General features: G+C 43.3%; 1 protein-coding gene across 6 annotated transcripts in view; it reads left to right on the forward strand.

The window, feature by feature from the left end:
• Positions 1–12,578, forward strand: part of Efcab11 (EF-hand calcium binding domain 11) — a 185,256-nt gene that overhangs the window by 78,242 nt on the left and 94,436 nt on the right. The gene's annotated exons all lie outside the window — the stretch shown is intronic.

Here is a 12,578-nt window from a genome sequence, read left to right on the forward strand (position 1 = left end):
AGTCAGTCGGGAAACTTCAGCGCACATCACCCTGATGACCCATCACAGATGATTTCCTCCTATGGTCTCTTTGATTTGCTTTCATGGGACTTTCTCTCAGAGTCATGCATTCCTTCACAGTAGGTAAGAGTCTTACTATCATCTTGAAGAGTTTTAATTTTGTTGTTTGTTTTGGTTTTTATCTCATATGCTTTGGGTAGTTTTTTGGTTTTTGTTTGTTTGTTTTAGAACTAGGTATTTTGCTTATGTATTATGGTTTCTGGTTGTGTGTTTTCATGGGATTTCAATGTGTGCAAATGTGTGTGTGGGGGGGGTGTGTATCTTGTGCTTTTTCTTAGCTCTTTTTTATCCTATTCTGGTTTGCTTCCTTATTTTTTTTCTAGATGCCTGTTTATTTTCTAATGAAGGAGAGAAAAGAGTGTGAATTGGGAGGTAGAAGGATCTGGAAGAAGTTGTGGGGAGTGGAAACTAATCAGAATATATTGTGTGAAAAAATGTTTTCAGTTTTTTTTTTTTTTTTTAAGTCACCATGTAGGGCTGGAAAGATGGCTCAGCATCTAAGAGCACCAACTATTCTTCAAAAAGACCCAAGTTTGATTCCCAGAACCCACATGGTAGCACACAACTATCTGTTAACTCCAGTTCAAGGGATCTGATACCCTCTTCTTGCTTCTGGGGTCACTTTATGCATGCAGTACACAACAGACATGAAGACAAAACATCCATACACGTAAAATAAAAATAAAGGTTAAAAACGATCACTACCTTGCTAAGCATTCGTGAATTCAGAACTTCTCACCATATGCCCCATAGACTCTTCTCCCTTATGAGAAAAACAAAAACAAAACAGTAGGATGGGGGTGGCTTTAACTTTTCGGTGGGAAGTTTATAGTACATTACTTCATGAATATCATGTTTTTATGGTTCCTGGGACACCCAGGAAGTTGTTAAACACCCGGGAAACACATAACGCGTTAAATGAATTTGGGGAAGAAACAACGCGCCTTTCTTTGTAAAGTAGAAGGAAGGTGCTGGGAGGGGAATATGAGGTCCAGGAAGCAGTGTGAGTCTCACAAGTATGCTCTGAAGCACAGCAGTTCCTTTAACAAGTCATAAGTAAAAATTGAGGCTCTTGTGACTGACTCCATTAGTCCTCCATGCCGGTGTAAAGCCGAAGAGTAATGGATGTCCTTGGGTTTAATACTGCCACTGACCTGGGGTCCAGGCAGTCTGAAACTGTTACATTCAAGGATGTGCATGTCTCAACCTTTGTCCTTTGACTCTTGATGAAATGTCAGTTAAGGAAAATTCCAGACAGGGTTTGTTTCCATGATACATTAGTTCTAAGACATACAGTAGATCATAACTATAAATATGTCTAAAATAATTGAAAAATAAGTAAATAAAAGTAATTGAGTTTCAACTGGGTGCTGGACAATGAATTTTGGATAGACTAAGATTTAATGTTAAGATAGGGAAAGATCATAATTATTCATCTTTTCACTTACTTGTTCTTTCAACAAATATATACTGAGGCACCTGTTAACTTGTTCCCATTAGCAAGACTAGTGGGGATGGCATATGATTGAGACAGACTTAAAATGTAACATGAAATGACAAAGCAACAGTAATCAAGTAAACTAACCTAATACCAACAACATCACCAATTACTCCAAACACTATGAGGGAAATTATAGGGTGATAAGAAAGCAATGGTGGGTAGTGACTTTACACAGGGCTCTGGTGGAGACCACAGGAAAGAGTGATGTGTGCTGTGGGTCATGTGGGGACACCAGACAATGGTCTTTGTGGACCATGGGACTGACCATTGAGCAAATGTGAAGAAAGGAGTTACATACTTCTCTAAAGAAGGTACCTCTGTGGCCGAGGAGCACGAGAGGTTCTGGAATAGTTCCTCCCGTAGCCTGCAAATAAAATCTATTTTGCCTGTTTACAAAGGGGGTGAGTGGAGTGTGGACGTTCCAGCCATGTGTAGCTTGCTGTGGAAGTGGTTAAGTAAGGATCAAACCCAGGTGGTCTAACTGGAGACCTTCCGTCACTACCATGGCCCATTGCCTTGCAAGCCACACTAGCTTTCATTTTAATGAAATGGCTCTGGAAAGAAATAGACCCACTCCAAAGCCTGAACTCTGACCAGCTGATCTTTCTCTAAGCCGAGGAGTTTGTGAGCGTGGTAGCTGACCTATTTGTACCATTTGTTTTCTACTTAAGTAATTCATGTTTTTCCATTTTGGTATTTAGTTTTCATTATTTTCCAACTAATTAAAAACCACCTCCAATTGGAATCAATTAGGATCGGTTTGAAAGATGACTTGAAATACTTTAATGCACATCAGTTCATCTGTCTCCTTTTGTCTGGCTACGCAGTCCAGTGCTCAGAAGAAAGGACTCTGCCTTAGGCAGTTCCAGCTGCTAGATGGAAGCACTATGGACTGATGCGATAGAAACTGAGGTCTTGCTGTTCTAGAAGCTGGTAAAAGTTGAAAGTCAGGGTACTGGACATCCAGTGTGGGGAGGGCCCACAGTTTGAGTTCTTGCTGTTTGGGAACATGGCAAAGCAGCTCACTGAGCCTCATTTACAAGGCTGCTAATCCTGTCACAGGGACTGTCTGCATGAAGCCCCATCTCCTAATTCCATCACCACCACATGGGTGTTTAGATTTCAAATATGAATGAAGGGTGCATGAATATTTGAAACAGTAGAGTCTTATGATAAGAAAGGTTTACATGCAACATTAAAAATAAATGAAAATATATTAAATAAATTTATATTGAACCAAATTTTAATAGTCTCAATCAGAGAAGATACACTAATGGCAGCTGTGCACATAGCTGACATTTCTGATAGAACAACTTCGTCTTACAGAGTTTAGACAGAATGAATTTTGCCTGGAGTTTTCTGTAAGTCTGTAACATCTTGTGTTATAATAGGAAAGGATGCACCACTTTTTCTCTGTGTAACTAGAAAAAAAACCCAGGACCTTAGAAGGTTATTGCAGAGTGATAGGAGCTGTCAGAGTCCTGAAGCTTAAATCCTTCCACTCCTTTCTTCTTGGAAACCTTTTTCTCCACTGATAAAAAATGGAAACAAAAGTCTGTGTGCATCTGCTGTGCAAGTTAGCTGACAAATTAATTCACTCTGACAAAAGCCAAGCGTGACCTCAGTGTTCTTCAGAAATATCTGTACACATATAAAAGACAACAACAGCCTATGTTTGTGAGCCATTGAGCTATTTGTGTTTTGCCTTGTGGCTGGCTTTTTAGGGACATTTTGGGGTAACTTATCATGGTTTAACAAATTAAATGCCTTGTGACAGTGAAAAATATTCACACTGTAACTCATTGAAGCATTTAAATTGAATAAAGAATGCTGTTTTTATAGGAGTCTACCATAGTTGATGCCACTACATAAATAAGAGGTATTAGGAGGAGAGTGAGCCCTGAGCTATGGAAGGAGCTGACATCTGGATCAGCAAGTGATCAAAGGAAATTAATAGAAAGTAGACTAAGGTCACGGTGAGGGGTCTCTTTCTAATGTACTTAGATGTAATTGAATGAAGACACAGAAAAGAGGCCAAAGAGAAAGTGGTCATGTGATATGAGTCTGTTCACCAGAGCTTAACAAAAACAGTAAAGAATAGAAAATCTGGGTTAAATACAATAGCTACCTGTCAAAGGTCTGAAAGATGGGAGAATATGTTTTAGCCAAAACGAGGTCAAAAGAAGCCAGAAATTACAGTTTAGGTCAGTTCAAATCTGGGCAAAGAAGTAGAAAGAAATAATGCCTAGTAGGCAGTGTTCAGAGATGGAGAATGTATATCTCAATGTTATGCACATTGCTTAGCAGCAACAACAACAACAATGACAAAAAAAAAAACTTTAAAAAATGAAAGGGGAAGTACAAAAGACTAAGGAGGAAGAGACACATGCCTGTAAAGCAATCTGATGCAAGGTGAAAATGAGAAAACCCAAGATGGAAGATGAATTGAGACATGGAGAAGTTAAGATAAATGATGACATTTATTATTGCCACCTAGGCAAGTTCCTTTAAAAGTTAGACATTGAATTATAATCATCATTAAAATGACTACCCAAAGTAAAGATATTGATTGGAATGTAAAATAAACTTCATATTTTTATAAAGCAGTAGAAATATACATATATTCATGTGATTTGATGTTTTTAAATACACGTGTATTTCAATACAATATATGAAAAAATGTGGGAATTAAAAAAAAGTGGTTTAGGGTGGCATTTGGCAAAAAAATATGGCATTTTCATCCCATATTTTGGATAAGAATTGTTGCTTTGCCTTATTTTAAATATTTGGACAGTGGTTAGTACTCAACCTTCTTGTAAAGTTCAAAAGCACCTTTATATAAATAAAAGCTTCTAAAGGGCAGTAGATGCATTTAAAAATAAGTAAATTAATTCATCCCATATGCAGCAGTTAAGATAGAATGCATTCCCAATGTACGGAATTAGAGTTGACCTTGTAAAAACTGAAAGCGGTACAAACCCCACATTCCATGGCTACCACAGGGTTCCTCTAATAAAAGGATTGCTGTCTTAAACATTCCTCAGAACCATCTTTTTGTATGCTCCATCTGCAGAGTAGAGTTTTTCTTGGGAATTGTCTTCAAATAGTAGAGGCCCGACTCCCACTTGTTTCGGTAAGTAAGCAGCATTCTGCAGTGGGAGAGAAGAGGCACAGACTTGGTGACAAACAGAAGCAGTTCAGTGACAGTAGTCAAAACCTGGCCCTCCCTCCACACCGACTTTGGGTGATGAAGCATTATTACTGGCTGGGGAGATGTCTTCATGGGAAAGCGCTGGCTGTGCAAGCCAGAGGAACTGAGTTCAAATCCCCAGGATCCACACAAAGCATGGATGTCCATTCGTTCCTACAGGAGGTGAGAGCTGAAGGCCGTAGCATCTCTGGAATCTAAGCTGTCTTCAGTCCCTGCTGAAAGGAGGGGACCTTCTGTCTATTGCCGCTGCAAGCCTCATGCTCTGAATACCTTGCATTATCTTTACCTCAGACCTCCTGGTCCTTTCTTCTACAACGTTAGTTCTCAACCCTTTCACAGGGGTCACCTCAGACCATCAGACTGCACAGATGTTGACATTATGATTCATAACAGTAGCAAAATTACAGTAATGAAGTAGCAACAAAAGTAAGTTTATGGTTGGGGTCACCACAACACGAAGAACTGTATTAAAGGGTCACGGCATTAGGAAGGTTGGAACCACTGTTCTACAACATTCATGATGTCGCCGTCTACCATTCGTCAGTTGTGGGATGTGGGAACCTTTGAAGGTTAACCTCTTTTCTTGACCACTGGTGGCCACCTGGTCACTGTGCTGGATCTGATCTGCCATCTCTGTCCAAGTTTCTTTCTGTTCCACTATCCTTGATCCACAATACGTTGGCTGCTGTAACAAAGCTCTCAGGCTAGATGGTTTGAGCATCGAGTTCTTGAGCCTAGAAGTCGGAGATGAAGTGTCAGTAAGGATCACTCCTGTGAAGCCTCTCCCCTTGCCTTGTAGATGACTTGTCTTCTCTCTGTGTCTTCATGTGATCTTCCCTCTGGATATGCCTGTGTCCTTCTCTCTCCTTAGAACTCTACTTCAGTCTCCTTGACTTATATGGTGGAAGGAGGGAAAGGATTCCCAAAAGTTGTCATCTGACCTCCACTCTGGCATGCATAACACACACACACACACACACACACACACACACACACACACACACACACACAAATAAAAGTGTTAAAGAAACAAAAAATCATCCCTTGACTTAGCCATCAGCTCAGTCAGAGCCCAGCCTGGCCCATTTGAGTGCTGCTTCATCTTCGCACACCAAGAGCTCTGTACATGGCTCTCCTTGCAGCTTGCTCCCTGCATCCAGAGCTGTGTCTGCTCTCTCACACCAGATGCATAGTAGCAGTGCAACTTTCCCCAGCTTCTCTAACGGAAAAAAAATGAGTGCAAATTGTCAGAAATGTGTGCAAATTGTGAGCACTGGTACATTAGTAGTGACATGGGAAATCTGAGGGAGTAGGGAAAAAGGTTTAAATTGCAGGATAATATCCAGGGAAGGTCAGTGTGTTAGTAATGAAGGGAATATGATGGGCGTAAAGAACGGGTCTGAATTACAGGGTAATGGACAGGGGAGGTCAGTGCATTAGTAACATGGGGAAACTGACCATTTGGGAGGAAAAGGTGCAAACTGTAGAATAATGTAAAGTAGGGGGTTCACTGTTTAGAGCCTCCCACACACCAGGAAGGCTTGCTTGCTCTACAGACACTGGCTACAACTTTCAGAGTTTTTTTTTTTTTTTTAATAGTTTTCTCACAGCAGGCCTTTGTCTTTTACAACTGTTAATTAAATTTCAAACCACTGTTACAGGGAAAAATTATTGTCCTTCCTTAATGGAACTCTGAGGCAGGAAGATTCCCTGCAAACCTCTAACTGCTCGAACTTACGAGCCTGGTATGTGGGATAATGAGCAGGAGTCTGCTGGGGGAACCTGTGTTGCACACAGACACACGTTCCTCTCATAGGCTCTGTAAATATGGCTGTTGTTTCCTGGTTCAAGAAAGAACTGTAAATAGTCACGCTGTTTAAAATTAATCCTTTTAAGCATACATACTAGGGGACGAGGCTTCGAGAGGCTTTTGTGGGGCTGGCTTGGGAGTCTGGCACTCACTACTCGTAGGATGTCTTCTCCTAAATGGGTGTGAATATACAGCCCTGGGACACGGAGATGATGTCTGTCTCTCCCAAAGGTACTGTTGTTTCTCCCTCAAAGACTCATGTGTTGAAAACTTAGTCCCTAGAATAACAATATTGAGGTGAGCTGAGCATCAGAGCTCACTGAGTCTGAACCAACAACCAGGGGAACTGCATAGGACTGACCTAGGCCCTCTCTACATATATGTGACAGTTGTGTAGCTTGATCTACTTGTGATACCACTCCTTACAGTGGGAGCATGGCTGTCCCTAAAGCTTTGGCTGGCTCTTGGGATCCTAATCGTCATACTGGATTGCCTCGAAGGGGAGGGGCTTAGTCTTACTGAAACTTGATCCGCCGTGTTTTGTTACTACCCTTGGGAGGCTTGCCCCTTTCTGAATGGAAACAGAGGAAGAGTGGATTCAGTGGGGGAGGTGGTGGAGGAGAGGTAGGAAAAGGGACTGGGGGGGGAGGGGAAACTGTGGTTGGGTTGTAAAATAAATTTTTTTTTTTTTTTGAAAAAAGGTGGGCTGAGGGCTAGAGAGATGGTTCAGCATTTAAGAGCACTGGCTGCCCTTCCAGAGGAGCCAGGTCCAATTTCTAGCACACGATGCTCACAAGTGTCTGTAACACTAGTTCCAAAGAATCCAATACCGCCTTCTGGACTCCACAGATACCAGGCACTCCTCAGCAAGCTGGATTTGACGTTCTGAAATGTGGTGAGGAGGGAGCAGAACATCCAAGATAGCTTAATGTTCCTATCCAAGTTTAGATTTATTTAGCGTATGACTGGAGTGAGACCTAATGTACATATATTTGTTTCTGTAAAGAAGCAGGCAGGGTCTACCCAGGGTTTTGGTCTCTGAGAGCCTCACAAAAGGTATGAATGCCATTTTCCTCCTGGTTTGTAATTGGTCCCTATGAGGGAAGTCAATGACTTCATGTGAAATGGGCTTCAAAGGCTGGGGGTGAAGAGTATTTAGCCCGAGCTTACAGGTTTATCTTTGCCTGACTACAGAAGAAAATAAACACATGAACACTTTAATCGGGCTTTCAGAGCACTCAGAATAAGGTAATGCAGTGAGGAGCAACAGTAGCCAGGAGCCACCACCCTCACCACAACCACCACCACCACCCCCGACCGCCGACACCCCCAGGACACCCAGCCTGACAGTGCACTCAGTGTGGGGGAGAACTGGGGGCCACCAGGTCCAGTTTGTTCAAGGGAGTGGCTTCCAGAGGGTCACCTGTACATTAGCTGCATGGACTATTTTATCCTGCTGTGCGCTTGTAGATGCTACAGCACACTTACTGTGGGCTGCTTCAAATGTTTCCCATTTGGTAGAAACAAAGAAAGTGCAATCTCTAATAAAGAATAGATTGCTTTCCAGATGTTTGGGAGGTGGACTCTAAAATCTGAAAGCAACATCCAATAATGCCATAAATGGTATCTTAACTTCCCAGGCTAGCACACAAGGCATCTTTACGCCCCCTGTGTGGCTCACTTATCATCTATGGATTATAATAGTGTGAAGGTAAAGAGAGAAAGAGGGGGTACTTCTCTCTTCCTGTCTGCACCAAGATCAGCCTTTTAGGGAGGTGAGGACGGGGTCCCCCTTTAGAGGTTCTTAGCATCTTTACAGAGCATCACTTCGAAGTCACTGACCATTTTTTCCCTTTCTCCCACCTGTCAAAGCTCTCATACCTCAGGGAAGCTAGTCTCAATGTTAGTAAGTAGGTATTTGAATTTAACTCTTTCACACTAACACATAAATAAATAATTCCTCAGCCCTACCAGAGACATCTGCCAGCCTCTGCCTCCCGTATTGGGATTAAAGGCGTGCGCCACCCATGCCTGGCCTGAAATACAATTCTTAATCGCTGTCTTTTAAAGTCAAGCAAGCACACAGCGAGTGTGAAATCAAAGAAGGAAAACTGGTCCCAGGTTCCCCTGATCCCAGTGCTCAGGTGGCAGAGACAAGAGGACCACAAGTTTGAAGGCAGCTTGGGCTAAACAGTCAGAGCCCATCTCAAAGCAGAACAGACCTGGCAAGCAGAGTTCACTTGGAGTCATGAAGCTACTGCTGGCCAAAAGCACTATCTGCTCCCTGGAGAGTCCTCAGGCAGCTCTGCCGTTCACCACTTCTCCCTTTGCATTGTTTATAACCTGTATGTTCCAAAAGAGGCCTCATGTCCGCATCATGTCAGCATCACGTTGGCAGCAGTCGGGGCTCCTGATGGGAGTCCAGTCTCCAGAGGACTGGGTATTGCCCTGAGTTCTGTATCAGTCGTCAGGGAGGAACCGAGGCGGATGCTGTCTATTGAAGGCACAGACTGGCCTGAAGGAGGACGCTAAAGCGAGGCACCAAGAAGAGCAGAAATCTAGGGATCATTCAGCATCTCAAACCCCATACATTGGTGACAAAAGCAAGCAGAGCTGATTCCCACTTCACACCTAAGTTCACAGCCTGCGTGAGAAATTGACCTGGAATAAGTAGGGACACTAAAATGAATCATTACAAATGTCTCTATCTGCCAGCCTCACAAAGCAACCGATACCGTGACTGAACAAAGCAGGAGGGCTGAGGCTGGGGGACCTTCTCTGAGGGAGCCATGGTTCCACAAAGAACTAGGCCTGGGAAGGCTGGGGAGGGCTTCTCAAGAAATGTGAATCCTGTGAGACCCCAAGGACAAAAACCATCCTTCCTGTGCCTTCAGGAAATTGCTAGTAAGACTCGAAGAGGAAACACTGTACATCGGAGGGAGACCGGGAGAAGATGGACAGCTGTCCCGCAGGCCTCATGGACCACCACAAGGGCTTTATCCCCAACGCTGGAATTTGACCTTAAGAATATTAAACTGGAGGGAGAGAGAGAGAGAGAGAGAGAGAGAGAGAGAGAGAGAGAGAGAGAGAGAGAGACTGACTATACTGTGTGGCCCTGACTGTTGGAGTAAGTGTGGCGAAGATGTGGGAAATCTCATAGTGAGGATGATTAAGATCCGAAGGTGACAGTGCCATTTGGGGTGTACCCTACTTCAGATGCATTTCTGATTATCCCTGACACCATGAATGAACGTCTATGATTAAAAACTCCACCTCTTTTAAAACTCGTGCCTCCTACCAATCTGGCAAGACTGCCTGCAACCTGAGTAACATTTTGAAAAGCCTTCCTTTTCAAATGAAGGAGTCCTTCTCTTTCTCCATGCCTCTGTTCCCGTTCAGACTACAGATGGCTCACCTGTCATTCTCTAACAGCACCTTATTTCCAGAAAGGCTCTGTCCAATATGACCTGCATGAACTTGATGTCATTTTTGAGCCAGTCTGTCACTTTCCTGAATATAACATGTGGCCAGTTGAACTTCCCTTCCCTTAATCGAGGAAAGGAGTTTGTTGGCTCTGTCTGCTGAGCCATCCAGAGGTGGGACTCGCTTTGGCCATAACTCCACAGGGCTTCTCTCAGCTTTAGCCTCGCTGTGTGTCAGCTGGGATCTTAGGCTAACTCTTCTGAGACTGCCATGGTACCTGAAGCAGCCCCAGGTCTCCATTCAAAACCTCACCAACCCAGGCTAAGAGTGTTGCTCTGCTTCAGGACCAGAAGTTCTGGGTCCTCTCTCATGTGAGTCACCCCTAAGTCAATACGTAGGACCCAGGGATGCCTGATAATCCAAGCAGTGGTCCCAGGTAATGCACATGGCATCTTTGCTGACTGGCAGAGCACATCCCAGGAGTTTTGGGTGCCATCCACCTCCAAAATCACAGAAATCCTGGAGGCAAGAATAGGGCAAGGTCCCCAGGTTCTAAGGCTGCCCCAAATACTGCTGGTAGCAGCAGACTTCAGTTTCAGCCATGTGGCTCCTTGTCTACTTTTAAAGAAAATGTTCCAGCCACTTGGGAGGCTGGGGCAATAAGATCAGAAGTTCAAGGTCAGTCTTGGCTGTTGAGTGGGTTCAAGGTCAGCCTGGACAATTTTTGACACACTGTCTCAAAGTCAAAAGAAGGCTAGGCATATAGCTCAGTGTGGAGTAGTCTCCTAGTCTGAGTAAGGCCTTAAATTCTAACCTAGTACCAGGCAGGGAGGGAAGGGATTTGTTTTGGAGTCAACAGTGGGGCAATTCAGGAGTCTCCAAAATGTGGTCCCCACTGTCACTCTTGTCCTTGATACTCTTAGTTGTTTTTCTCCTAGCCGTCTCCTGTGTCGTGGGAGAGCTTTTGAAGCTGGGAGTCCGGGACACTTAAGATCGTCTAGGTGGGAGTGGGGTGGGACTCAATGACAGAAATTCTCTACTCGTTATTTGGAGCTAGTTACTGACAATTAAATGGTTTGCCACTGTATATATTGAGTAATCTTTGAAACTAGAGTTTAGCAGAAGAGGGATAACACAAAACTGTGGGTGTTGGTTAAGAAAGGTTTGATGGTCTTGCTGTTATATCTTACATAAGTCTAAAGAAGTTTAAAATTCATGAAAATTATTTTATTTGTTAAATGGTAATGGTTCTATTTCTTAGTGTTTATTTGTCTAGCAAGGCTCTGTAGGCATCTTCAGAAATATTTCCAAAGTAGACACAGCATTTATCATTTAGAAATCTTAACCATTGGTCCTTTCTTTCAACCAGCCATATTCGTTAACATTCACAGAAACATGAGCAGAAACAGGAGTGTGCATATCCTCACCCACAAACACCTATCACGTGTGGGGGCCTTTCTGGTGTCTGGGACAGCACTGAATATACACTCCTGTTCCTCACCCACAAACACCTATCATGTGTGGGGGTCTTTCTGGTGGCTGGGACAGCCGCACAGAAAACACCCTTCCACTCCTCAGGGAGTGGAAAGTGATCTGAACAGAAAGAAAAGCAGGGAAGTGGGAACCAGTCACAGGCTCGCCACTGCCTCATGCTGGAAGATGAGGCAACAGTCAGGATCTTGGAATGGGGGTGACTGCGGGTGCAGTGGGTTTTACATTGAGATGTTGTGCATTCTTTCTCTTGAAAGAAATTCAGGATTAAGCACAAGGAAAGCTTACTGAGAATGAGGGCGTTTCCAGAGTTGGCAAGGAAGAGAACATCCCCAGTTCCAGAGTTTGCTTGTGGCTTTTGTTTTGTTTGATATTTTTAAACAGGGTCCCATGTGTACCAGGTTGATCTTGAACTCCTGATCCTTCTATGTCCACCTCCCAAGTGCCAGGATTATAGGTGTGAGCCACCATGCACTGTTTTCTTTTTAATTGCATTCTAGCCTGTTTTCTCTAAGGTTATTATTATTAGGATGTATTACTTAATTCTAAGATTTCCCTTACTGTATAGCATATAATGTAGGAAGCTGGCCAATATTGAAGAAAGTATCAGCAGACGCAAATTATAGGATAAAGTCATAAACTTTTTATTTCTCTAGAATTAAGCCTTAGGAACATCTCTTCTATAGATGCTAGATGCTCTCCCATCTACAGGTTACCACTTGCAGTGGCCCAGTGTGCTCAGCACTGACACTGCCGCCACTTGGCTTGATGCTCCCAGACAGGAGCATTCTGAAAAACACAATGCAGCTGTGACTTCTTAGCAGACTTTTCTTTCACACTGAGTTGTTGGATCTTCTTCCCTCTTAAATATATTTAGGGTTAAGCCCACGGTTTCCCATTTTATGCTGTCCCTTCCCTTTTTGTCATTTCCTGACTTTGACTCTTCATTTTCCCCTCCAAGGCTGTGAACTTCTTCTGGACAGGGGTCACTTAATCTCTGGCTGTTTAGATACATGGAGGAGGTCCGCTGAATGTTCAAGGGATGAATGGAAATACTTCACAGTTCAAAAGAAAGCAACAAA

The sequence above is a fragment of the Cricetulus griseus genome, chromosome 5 (assembly GCF_003668045.3).
Source record: "Cricetulus griseus strain 17A/GY chromosome 5, alternate assembly CriGri-PICRH-1.0, whole genome shotgun sequence".
In the NCBI taxonomy this organism is placed as follows: Eukaryota; Metazoa; Chordata; class Mammalia; order Rodentia; family Cricetidae; genus Cricetulus; species Cricetulus griseus.